The sequence below is a fragment of the Marmota marmota genome, unplaced genomic scaffold (assembly GCF_001458135.2).
Source record: "Marmota marmota marmota unplaced genomic scaffold, marMar, whole genome shotgun sequence".
In the NCBI taxonomy this organism is placed as follows: domain Eukaryota; kingdom Metazoa; phylum Chordata; class Mammalia; order Rodentia; family Sciuridae; genus Marmota; species Marmota marmota.
This window is the reverse complement of record NW_026000057.1, coordinates 2,321,888-2,333,262: the sequence shown is the minus strand read 5'-3', so window position 1 is coordinate 2,333,262 and position 11,375 is coordinate 2,321,888. Positions and strand designations below refer to the sequence as shown.

At 39.6% G+C, this 11,375-nt stretch overlaps 2 long non-coding RNA genes across 2 annotated transcripts in view; one reads left to right on the top strand and one right to left on the bottom strand.

Annotated features, from left to right (window-relative positions):
* Positions 1 to 3,154, bottom strand: part of LOC125619751 — a 26,795-nt gene extending 23,641 nt beyond the window's left edge. Inside the window, exons 1-2 of the long non-coding RNA XR_007351331.1 lie at positions 3,144 to 3,154; positions 3,006 to 3,013 (exon numbers count right to left, since the gene is read on the bottom strand). This is a non-coding gene — a long non-coding RNA (uncharacterized LOC125619751). The remainder of the gene's footprint in view (positions 1 to 3,005; positions 3,014 to 3,143) is intronic.
* Positions 1 to 8,358, top strand: part of LOC125619750 — a 37,676-nt gene extending 29,318 nt beyond the window's left edge. The window contains exon 5 of the long non-coding RNA XR_007351329.1: positions 8,345 to 8,358. This is a non-coding gene — a long non-coding RNA (uncharacterized LOC125619750). The remainder of the gene's footprint in view (positions 1 to 8,344) is intronic.
* Positions 8,359 to 11,375: the final 3,017 nt, after the last annotated feature.

Genomic DNA, 11,375 nt, shown 5'->3' with positions numbered 1-11,375 from the left:
AATGACCCCCCCCCCGCCCCCGTTTATTTTCATTTTTCCTTTCTAGCTTCCACATATTAGCGAAAACATATGACCTTTCACCTTCTTGAGTTTTCTACCAACATTCTTGAAGATAGAAAATGTTTTGTTAAAAAAAAAATCATTTAAAAAATCCAAATATTTCAAACTCTGTATAATGTTTTTACCAAGTTTGTTTTGGTATACAAAGGTACTCAGATAACGGTCGAATAAAGTAAAATCATACTCTTCTTTGAAGAAAGTTGAATGAGAAGATGAAAGACAGCTGCAACATTTAGAAGACGTACTAAAGGCACAGATTTAAGTGTTGGGTGGAAGTTTCAAGCCATTGTTTGAGGAAGGAAACAGATCTCCAGCAAGTGTTTTAAGAAAGAAAAGCAAATCCTCTGGATTCTGTCAATCACAGGCAGTGCTGTAAGGAGAAAGAGCTCAGTGATCTGCGAGACACTTGCCTTTTGCTCAGAAGATTAATTCTGAATCCAGGTATTGGCACTCACCAGTGGTGTAATCCTGGAAAAACTGTCACTGACTGGGGCCCCAGCTTCCTTTTCTGTAAAATGAAGATATTATCTATCTTTCAGGTAATTGTGGAGGCAAGACGCATGTGTTAGCTTGCCTGGCATGTAGGAGTCACTCAATAAATAGCATCATGCGGCATAGCTTTCCCTTGGCCCGGCACATTCTCTCTGATTTTTCTGATAGTTCTTTCCTCATATGTGGGTGACCTCCTCTTGCATGTGCTCCTCAGAACTCTGATGTATCTCGAAGGGGACTCTGCACATCCCTGGAGTCCTGTCACCACGAGCTGGTCTCTGATACTCTGTCCTGGGAATTCTAGTTGCATTGTTCCCCCGGAACATTTTTTTATGTCTCAGGGATCACTATTCTTCATTGTCTGTTGTTTAATGTTTGGAAACTATTATTTCACATATTTTGTCATTTTTTCCTCTTTTGTTTCAGGTAGTAGAATAAATATGATCTCTGCTATTCTACCCTGGCTGGAAATAAAGATGAATTACTTTTAACTTGTTTTTGCTTTTATACAGTGAAATATCTCATCCATACATAGGAGCATTTTAAATATATATGTACATTTTTTTTTTTTTGTACCAGGGATTGAACCCAGGGGTGCTTAACCACTGAGCTGCATCCTCAAACCTTTTTTATATTTTATTTATTTATTTAGAGACAGGGCCTTGCTGAGTTGCTTACACCTCACTTTTGCTGAGGCTAGCTTTGAACTTGCGATCCTCCTGCCTCAGCCTCCTGAGCCTCTGGGATTATGAGCACGAGCCACCTTGCCTGACTTATATGTACATTTTTAATGAAAAAAATGAACACACTTCTGTACCTCCCTCTGTGACTCTCCCCAATTCCATTCTCTTTCTTTCTCCCCAGAGAAAGCAATTCTGAAATTCATGTTCATCACGATTTTTTTCTTTATTGCTTTACCACCAATGTGTGCCTGCTTATATAACATTTTCTAGTCTTGCCTGTTTCTGCACTTTTCACGAGTGAAGCCCTAGTTTATGTATCTTTTTACAAATTGCTTTGTTCCACATTATTTTTTGTGTTATTCAGCCACATAGATGTTGCCAAATTTATCAACTTTTCCTTTAAAATTGTCAATTAAGAAAACTCCTTCAAAAAATTCTTCATCACCCTTAAGATTGTGGAGATTTTCTCCTTTGTATATTCTCGAGGCTTTATTATTATTATTACTATTGTTGCTGTTGTTATTATTAATTTTTTTTGCCTCTCTTTTGGATCTTTACTCACTTAGAAGTGGTTCCATGGGCCAGTAAACTGGTGATTATGTAGTGCAATTATGTTGTAGTGAAGTGCAATACCAACTCTACCATCTATCAATTGGATGTATGTGTACAGATTCCCATTCTCTTCCATAGCTCATGTGTTTATTCCTGTGCTAATACCACAATTGTTAATTACAATAACCTTACAATACATTGGATAACTGGTAGGGCAAGTTTCTACCTTCTTTCCCAAGAGTATCTTGATTCTTTTTGACCCATTGAACTTTTGCTTACATCTTAGAAACAGATTGTCAAATTCCATCAAAATATTTTGAAATTTTTATTTGCATTTTACTAAATTTATAGATCCTTTTGAGGAGGAATTATACTTTTACAATAAAATATCCTCTAATCCAGAAGCATGCTATTGATGTCCATTTATTTAGGCCTTCTTTAATATATTTCAAAATGCTTTGATTTTCTTTTTGTGGTACTAGGGTTTAAACCCGGAGACTTGTGCATGCAAGGCAAGCACTGTATCAATTGAGCTATATCCCCAGCTTGATTTTCTTCATAAAAAAATTTTACATCTTTTGTTAGATTTATTTTAGATATATATTTATGTTACTGGAATTTTTTTTTTTTTTGTACTGGAGATTGAACCCAGGGGCACTCAATCACTTAGTTACAACCCCAGTCCTTTTTTATTTTATTTTTTTAAAATATTTTTATTTTTTAGTTGTAGTTGGGCACAATACCTTTATTTTATTTATTTATTTTATGTGGTGCTGAGGATCAAACCCAGGGCCTTGCACATGCTAAGTGAGAGCTCTACTGCTGAGCCACAACCCTAGCCCTTTTTGTATTTTATTTAGAGACAGGGTCTCACTGAGTTGCTTAGGGTCTTGCTAAATTGCTGAGACTGGCTTTGAACTCACAATCACCCTGCCTCAGCCTTCTGAGCAGCTGGGATTATAGGTGTATACCACTGCAACTGACAGAAATGGAATTTTTTAAAGTTCATTTTACCTGTCTGTTGCTGGTCTACAAAAATACAGCTCATTTTTACAAGATAACTTTATGTCCAGCTATACTGCTAAACTTATATTAATTTTAGTAATTTATCCATAGATATTTTTGTAATTTCTGTATATACAATCATGCCATCTGTAATACTGATAGTTTTCTTTCTTTCTTTTGAATTCCTATATTTTATTTTACTTCTTGCTTTACAGAACTGACTAGAATTGTCAGTATAATATTGAATCTAAGTGAGTATAATGGGTATCCTCGATCGTAATCTCAAAGGAGGTATTTTTATTTTTATTTATAGATGACAGCAGAATGCATTACAATTCTTATTACACATACAGAGCACAATTTTTCATATCTGTGGTTGTATACACAGTATATTCACACCAATTCGTGTTTTCATACCTGAACTTTGGATAATAATGACCATCACATTCCACCATCATTAATAACCTCATGCCCCCTCCTTTCCCTCCCACCCCTCTGCCCTATCTAGAGTTCATCTATTCCTTCATGCTCCCCATCCCTACCCCACTATGAATCGCCTCTTTATATCAGAGAAAACATTTGGCATTTGGTTTTCAAAGGAGGTATTTTTAACATTTCACTGTGAAATATTTTAACAATTTCCCACTTTTCTGTTGAAATTCTCCATAATGCATGCATGTAATCTACTTTCTCCCGATATCCTTTAACAATTCTAGTTACTTTGAGGTCCTAACAGATATCTCTAACATCTAGATCATCTCTGAGTTTACTTCTATTGATTCCTTTATCTCTTGACAGTTTCATTTTTGTCTTTTCTTTTCCATTTTCTGTCACTCAAATATCAAATGAAGTGTCAGTTGTGTGTTGAAGAACAGTAGATACTGAGGCGAAAAGTATTTAAGCCTGGGAGTGGGCATGCCTCTTCTATTAGGACAGTTTGTGTCATGTAGAGTCAATCCCATCATAGAGATGGAACTAGATTATAGTTTTGTTATTGTCACCTTTGTTATTATTGCAACACAAGATTGAAATTCCCTGGGCAGTGGGATGTACATACCTTGTGCTTAGTGTGTGACTTGGTTTTATTCCTGCCGTATCTCTAGCTTGCAGCAATTCCTTCACATTGCACCAAAAAAGGAGTGATTTCCTTCTAGTAGTACACTGCTGTCACTCATTACTAATGGTAGACTCCAGGTAGGCGGGCAGAAATGGTTGTTAGTTATCCTGGTCCAGTCTTGGTCTTAGGCAAGTGTGTGGACATGGAAGTCAGGGAGTGGGAATTTGGGGTATTTCTGCTGACATCCATCCATGTTATCCATAGTCTCCATGGGATTGATAGTGGCTTACCATTCCTCCAGTGTCAGCAGACCCCTGATTTATATATAGTTGTAGGAGTCTGAGCCCAAGAGGCATCCTGTGCTTTCCCCCAGAGCAAAGACTTTTTGTTTCTATCCTTCCTTCAGGAAGCGGGTCTTTGCACAGGGAAGCAGGCAGTGTTTCTTGCCTTTCCCCTGCAGCAGTCAGTGATCATCTGCACACCTGTTCCACCAACAGGGACTTTCTTGAGTGTGCTTCCCTATACTTGGTTCTTTCTGTGAACACCTAGGAGAAGCATGCAGAAAAGAACTTGCAAGTGAGTGTCAGTTCTCTTTCTGTCTGGGGATCCCAGTTATTCCAAGCTGATACACGAGCCTGTACTCAGGCTTTAAGAAGATAGTAATCTTAGCTGATTTCTTCATAGTCCCCTTTAAGGCAGCCATCTCTTCTGTTTCTGTTCTCTCTATGGAATTCACTTTAGAATTCAGTCTACTGGGTTGTCTTGTTACTCTAGCTCTCTGATGAGTTCAATAAAAGATACAATTTCATTGATTATCCATGTTTTTCTTGTTGGTAGATTGGAAGCAACCTTCTCTAGCAGCTTTTTACATCCTAAGCACAAGTGGAACACTCTTGTGAGTCTTTAAACAGGGTCATTTTATAATCTGGGTCAGCTAGGTTTCAGACCACAAACCTAAGTCCCCTACTAGGAAGCATAAACACACACACAAAATTCACACACAGGTTTATTACAGGGAGTTGGCTTATGCAATTTGGGGACTAGTTAAGCAGTAGGGCTGTTGTCTTTGCTTCTGAGTCTGCAGTTTGAAGTCTACAGAGAGGAAAGAACAGAAGATCATAAGCAGGTTGGAACACACTAGCATGAGCTGGAATTCTGTGAAGGCAGACTGAATCCTGGGTCCAGTATTGTTGCCTCTGAGGATGGTGATGGGGATATTCTGCAGGACCTGGACCCCTTGTTACAAAACTCTCCACACCACCTCACCTAGGAATCAGAAAAGCTAAAGAAGGGAGAAGAGGAAGGGAGAACCATTGCAGGCCCGGCGAGGTGGCTCAGTGAAGCAAAAACGTCTACTACATTTTAAAGTCAGTAAAGTATTTTGTCTACTACAAAATGGCTGTTGCTTCTTTCCTTCCTTCCAACTCACTAGATTGCTGGTTTAGCCAACCCTAACAGGAAAAGCCCTTCAGCTTAGCCAAGTTGACACACTACAAAGTCACCAAAGATAACTCCACAGTCATGGGCCCTATTCTTCCACTAGTTCTCATCCATTATGACTGTTTGCTCATGTGTTTTGTTATTTTTAATTGTGAACTCTTCATTTTTCTTAGAAATTAATTTATGGGAATTCTTATAGGCTTGGTTTGGAGTTGGATTTTTACAGAATATAGTTTTTATTAGCTTCTCAAGGAAACTGGGATACTACTAGTAAGTGACCATACCAAATTCTTGGCTTGATATTTTTGGGCTATACAAGTTATATAATTTTGGGAGCAAATGCACAGTGACAAAAGAACTGTGGATCCAAATTCTTCGCATCATTTTTTTTTCTCCCTTTTTTTCCGTGCCATTTTAAAGTTTTTCTTTGTTTGTTTGTTGTTATTTTGGGGGTATGTGTGTGTGTGTGTGTTTGTAATGCCTTGGAGATTGGGAGCAGATTTACTTCTAAGAGTACGGCCCCTTAGGGCCTGAAGTCATGTAGGGGATGGGAGAAAATACATTTTGCTAGATCCCTACATTAGCATGTTCCTGGGTTTATTTTAGGTTTCAATTATGGAAGAAAAAAATTTGAAGGAAATGTCTTTAAAAGCATCATTGAAAAAAATATAGACTATACCATAGCTATACAGTTCTCAGAGAATGAACAATTTGATAAAAATCTTTACTCTGAATATTTAAGGTTAACTTAGAATTTAAACTTAAATTTTGAGCTATTTTAAAATAAAATGTTTTTTATAATAGTTCCCTGTCATCTTTAGTAAAAAAATACCAAGCATAATTTAAATTTTCTTTTTCCTTACTCAGAATAATCACTCTGTGTATTCTTAAACATCTGGTCATACAATAATCTTACAAGGCAGAGATTATTTAAAATATCCATTTAAAAACCCACAGAACACTAAAGCAAAGTTCTTCAAGCGTGGGGATTAAAAAATAATTAATGTACTACTGGATGCTAATCATGGTGAGATCCACCATGATTACATTTTAGAAGAGCTGTCCTTTTCTTGGTGTCTTCTGAGGATGTGCAACCTTGGCTTTAGTGACACTGATGGAAATACCAACAACTTGTTTTTGTTTTTCCTTGCTGCAGATGGGACCCTGGGACTCCTACATGCTGGACAAGCACTCTGCCTCTAAGCTACACTCTCAGCCCCTAGTAGCTTACATTTATTGATCGCTTACTGTTTGCCAGCATCAAACCTTATATGGTTGGTGCTATTATTATTCCCACTTTATATTTATATTTATATTTGGGGAATGGAAGTGCAGGAAAATTAAGTAACTCATTCAAGGTCACAGCTAATGTGTAAAAACTTGAAATATGAACACAGGAGGTTTGGCTCCAAGGTCAATGGTTTAGTATTCAATTGTGCTGTCTTTCCAGCATTATTCTGCCCGAGGAGACAGGCAGAGCCACTCTGCACTTCTGAGGCAAGACACTTACATTTTACCACCTTCCCATTTGGAAAGATCTCACACCTACAGAAAATTTGCAAGATGAAGACACTGAGCACTCTTTGTGTAGACTTTTAAATCTTTTCTTGTCTATTTCTCTTTTTGAATCCTTTGCAAACATCACTATCATTCAAGCTTAAATATATATCCTTATATCTCTAAGAAAGAGGGTATTCACTTATCTTATTGTGGCCCATTATTAAATTTATGTTATTATTTGATTATCCTTTCTGTTTTTTTTAAGTCCAAGATCTAATAAAGAATGACTCATTACATTTAGTTGTTGGACATCTTTTGTCTTAGTCTAGAGAAGCTTCGTATCCTCCATCCCCCACTTTTTTTTTTAATGACATTGCCTTTGAAAAAAAGTCCAGCCCAGCTATTTTTGCCAAATGTCCCTCCATCTTTATTTGAATGACTGCATCCTCAGGATTAGATCTGGACAGGAGCACCCAGAGGTTTTGTGGGTCCTTACAGGCATGTGCCACCACACCCAGCGATATATCGCTTTTAAAACTAAAAATCTAGCAAAGACTTTAAACTTTGGTCATATCAAAATAAGATACATGTTATATCGAAATTATTCCCAGAGAAGTTAAAGGGATAAATTTAAAAGTCTAATCTTTGAAAGAAAACATAAATGAATTATTTGTCAATTAAAATTAAAGGGAAGACTTTTAAGAATTTTATACTTCCAATATGTAAACCATAGGCACCCTAATTTAAAAAGACAAACAAACAAATAATTGCTTATTTAGCTGAGTGAGGTGGTATATATTCTTAATCCGAGAGATTCAGGAGGCTGAGGCAGGATAATCACAGTGCAAGGCCAGCCTCATCAGTTGAGCCAGATCCTATCAAAATAAAAAATAAAAAGGGATGGGGATGTAGGTCAGTGGTAAAGGTCCCTGGATTCACTCTCCAGTACCTCCTCCGCCCAAACAAACAAATGAACCAATCCTGCATTTATTTAAATACAGATTTTAGGTTAGGAAGTTTTGCTATAAGGACACTAAATCAATAATTAGCTTTCAAAAGTTTCAGAAACTAGTTGAAAAGGTGCTTGTGGTCTGCTGCACCATAACAACATCTTTGCTTATGTTTTCCAAAGTCAGGAAGAAGGGAAGGGGCTCTTGGTGAACTGTTCTCCAACTAGGACCCAGCAAAACAGGAAAGGGTTAGAGAGGCAGCTGTCAGGGAGATGAGAGAGTGTCAGGAAGAAGCAGAGGAAAACGTCTGCGACATCTGTTACTGTGCTGCTAAGAGATGCTTCCTTTTTCTAACTGGCCTCAGGCGACAGCCCCAGAGAAGACAGGACAGAGCAGTGGTTGGGAGAGGGGTCCTGGGCAGCATGCCCCTCAGGAAGGAGGCTGTGGCAATATTGCCAGCCTTTGGTGTGGGATCCAAGGATGAAGAAATGAACGCTGGACCCAGAAAGAACGAGGCACAGGCAAGGCTTTAAGTTTGAAGGGATTTCTGCTCCAGCCCGAGGGAGACAGTACCTGGGGAAAGAGATCCCAGGCTGTCTCAAGAGAAGAGCAAACGGAAGTAGCTTTTAGGGCATCTCTGGGGTAGGTGAGGGCTGTCTCTTGATGTCATCACACGCAGACGTGGCACTTCTTCATGTGTTGTGCGTCTCATTGCCGTCCCGCTCCCAGACCTTGAGACTGATGCTCTTATCTCCCAATTATCTAGAATGGTTGCAAACACCCCAAGACAGAGAGCTGGCTTGGATGTCTTATTTCCTTCAAAGACGTTCATTCCTTAGTCTTAAGGGGTCCTGTTTTTCATGGGGGTCCCTACTGTGTCAGAGAGGGGGGAAGCACTCTGGCTTTTGACACCAACCTGTCGTGAAAAACCTGGGGAGGACTTAACACAGAAGGAAGACTCAACACGGGCTGGGCACAAGCCAAGCCTGGAGAAATCAACCAGATGTCAACCAAGCAGTCATTATTATTGTTGTTGTTATTATTATTATTATTATTTGTTCTAATTAGTTCTATATGACAGTAGAATGCATTTTGACTCATCATACATAAATGGAGTAAAACTTCTCATTGTTCTGGTTGTATGTGATGTAGAGTTACACAGGTCATGTAATTCTATGTGACATAGGGTCATAATGTCTAATTCCTTCTACTATCCTTCCTGCTCCCATCTCCCCTCCTCTTCCTTCACTTCCCTCTGCCTCTATTCTTCCCTATCCACCCCTCCATTGTGAATTACATCCACATAGCAGAGAAAACATTTGGCCTTTGGTTCTTTGGGATTAGTTTATTTCATTTAGCATGATATTCTCCAGTTCTATCCATTTACTGGCAAATGCCATAATTTCATTCTTCTTTAAGGCTGAGTAATATTCCATTGTGCATATATATACCACACTTTCTTTATCCATTTACCTATTGAAGGGCACCTAGGTTTGCTCCATAATTTAGCTATTTTGAGTTGAGCTGCTGTAAACGTTGATATGGCTGCCTTACTGTAGTATACTGATTGTAAGTCCTTTGGGTATGAATCAAGAAGTGGGATAGCTGGGTCAAATGGTGGTTCTATTTTGAGTTTTCTCCATACTCCAGGCAATCATTATTAACATATTTTCTTAGCTGTTATGCTCATTTTAACTCCAATTTAAAACTGTATTTGGAATTACCAGTTAATTTTTTGCTTAGATTTTGTTCCCTTCCTAAGTGAAGACCTCTATTTTGTCATGGGACAGTTTTTAGAAGCAAATTTGAATGGAATGAGGCCCAAACATCTTCATCCTATAAACCACTCCTGTGAGTGGCCTCATCTTGAAAGGTCACGACGTAACCATAACTCCTATTACAGATGGCCTGGCTCAGGTGTGTCAAGGACACTCGCCTTGACTTCTCATTTTCTCTTCCAACTGGATGAGGCTGCTCAAACTAACCAGTCAACACCCACACCATTCTGACCACACCTGTGATGGGGGCATATGTGTAAAGAAGTGTGGATTTCCCTTCCTCCTATTTCTCCCAGTTCTCTTGGGTTCTATGTAGGGTACAGACATAATCAGGACTCTAGCCCGGGGCCTGGGCAGGCGACAGAACCTGTTTGGAGTGGGCTGGCTCAGAAATACGGCAAAAAAATCACACGACACAGAAAATAGTTTTAAAGAGCGCGGGTAGGACGGCTGTTTGACCTGGAGGGTCAAGTTCCATGAGAGCCTGCCTTTGCTTTATTTATATGGGGGAACTTCAAAGGGTTTCTATGGAATGTTCTTAGCCAATTAAGGTAGGAGGTGGGCTGTCCAGTTCCCCATGGGTCACTCCCAACTCTGGAGCTGTAAGATCAGTCTTCCTAGGCCACGGAAGACAGAGGTCACATGCATTGCGCAATCCTTTAAGTGGGAGGAGTCACAAAACAGCTTGCAACACCAAACCAAAATCTCCCAGGTTCCAAGGCTCAAATAGCTCAGGGGTGGCTCCCCACACAGGACTCTCCTGCGAAGAGGTAGCCCAAGATGGACCGGTTGGGAGCTGCTCTGAACCAATTCTGACCACAGCTGGGTCCAGTCTGGTTGCTATTTATAGGAAGGATAAGGAGCAAAGTTAATTGTAGGCATTGCCCTGAACAGGCAGGGTTGCCAGACACAGAGCCTGGTATGTCAAAGTCAGCCTGCAACTTGCCCAGCTACACTACTGTGAATTAATTATTTGTGTGTCTGGGTGTGCACACATGACTTTTACCGTGAGACTCAGGAAATCGCGCTGTTGATTTACAGACAGCGATTATATAGCATAGACTCCATTTTTCAGTGCTGCTGTCCCTTTGTGAAGTCTGGGTCAGTCTTCCTCAGATCTGTCTTCTGCAGGCTTGTTGCAGTTTCTCAAAGGTCGGCTGCTGTTTAGCAGCGTGTCCATTGTGAAGTGTAGAAATCTCCCATTCTACCTGGGACCTTTGACCTAGGTGCATATTGAGTGCCCTCAGTACTGTGCTAACTCTTAGGCTGTGATGGACACTAACAGCTTCAAAATTCATATGCTGGATTCTGGCACCCTCCTCCCCACCCCCCTTTTTTCCCCCTCCTTTTTGGGTCTCTTTTTGTTTCAAGGTATTTCCTGTACACTTGGAGCAGCCTTTTGTACTCACAGTGCAGCTTGGTCAAGGAAAGGTGGAGTTCCTTGACTTTATTCTCTCCTCCTCTGGCTGACAAGACCAGGAGAAAATTAATGGTTGCTTCCTGTTGTCAGCTAGCTCCCCCCCACCCTACCCCCACAGCTGGGGCTACTAGGCAGCAGGTTAGCAATTCTCTACATTCACCTAACCTGTTTCTCCACATCTTTGCCAACATCTGGTATTGTTGCTATCTTCTCTTTTAGCTGTTCCGATCGGTATGTAACAGTATCTCAGAATAGTTTTAATTTGCATTTCTGAAATAAGTGAAGATGCCGAACATCGTTTTTTGGGTGCTTATTTTGCCACCTCTATCTCCTGTTTTAAGAACTATCTGTTCGTATCTTTTGCCCATTTTCTAGTTGGATTTTTCTTTCTCCTGTTGAGTTTTAAGAATTTTTTAGACACCTAGATGCCAGCCCTGG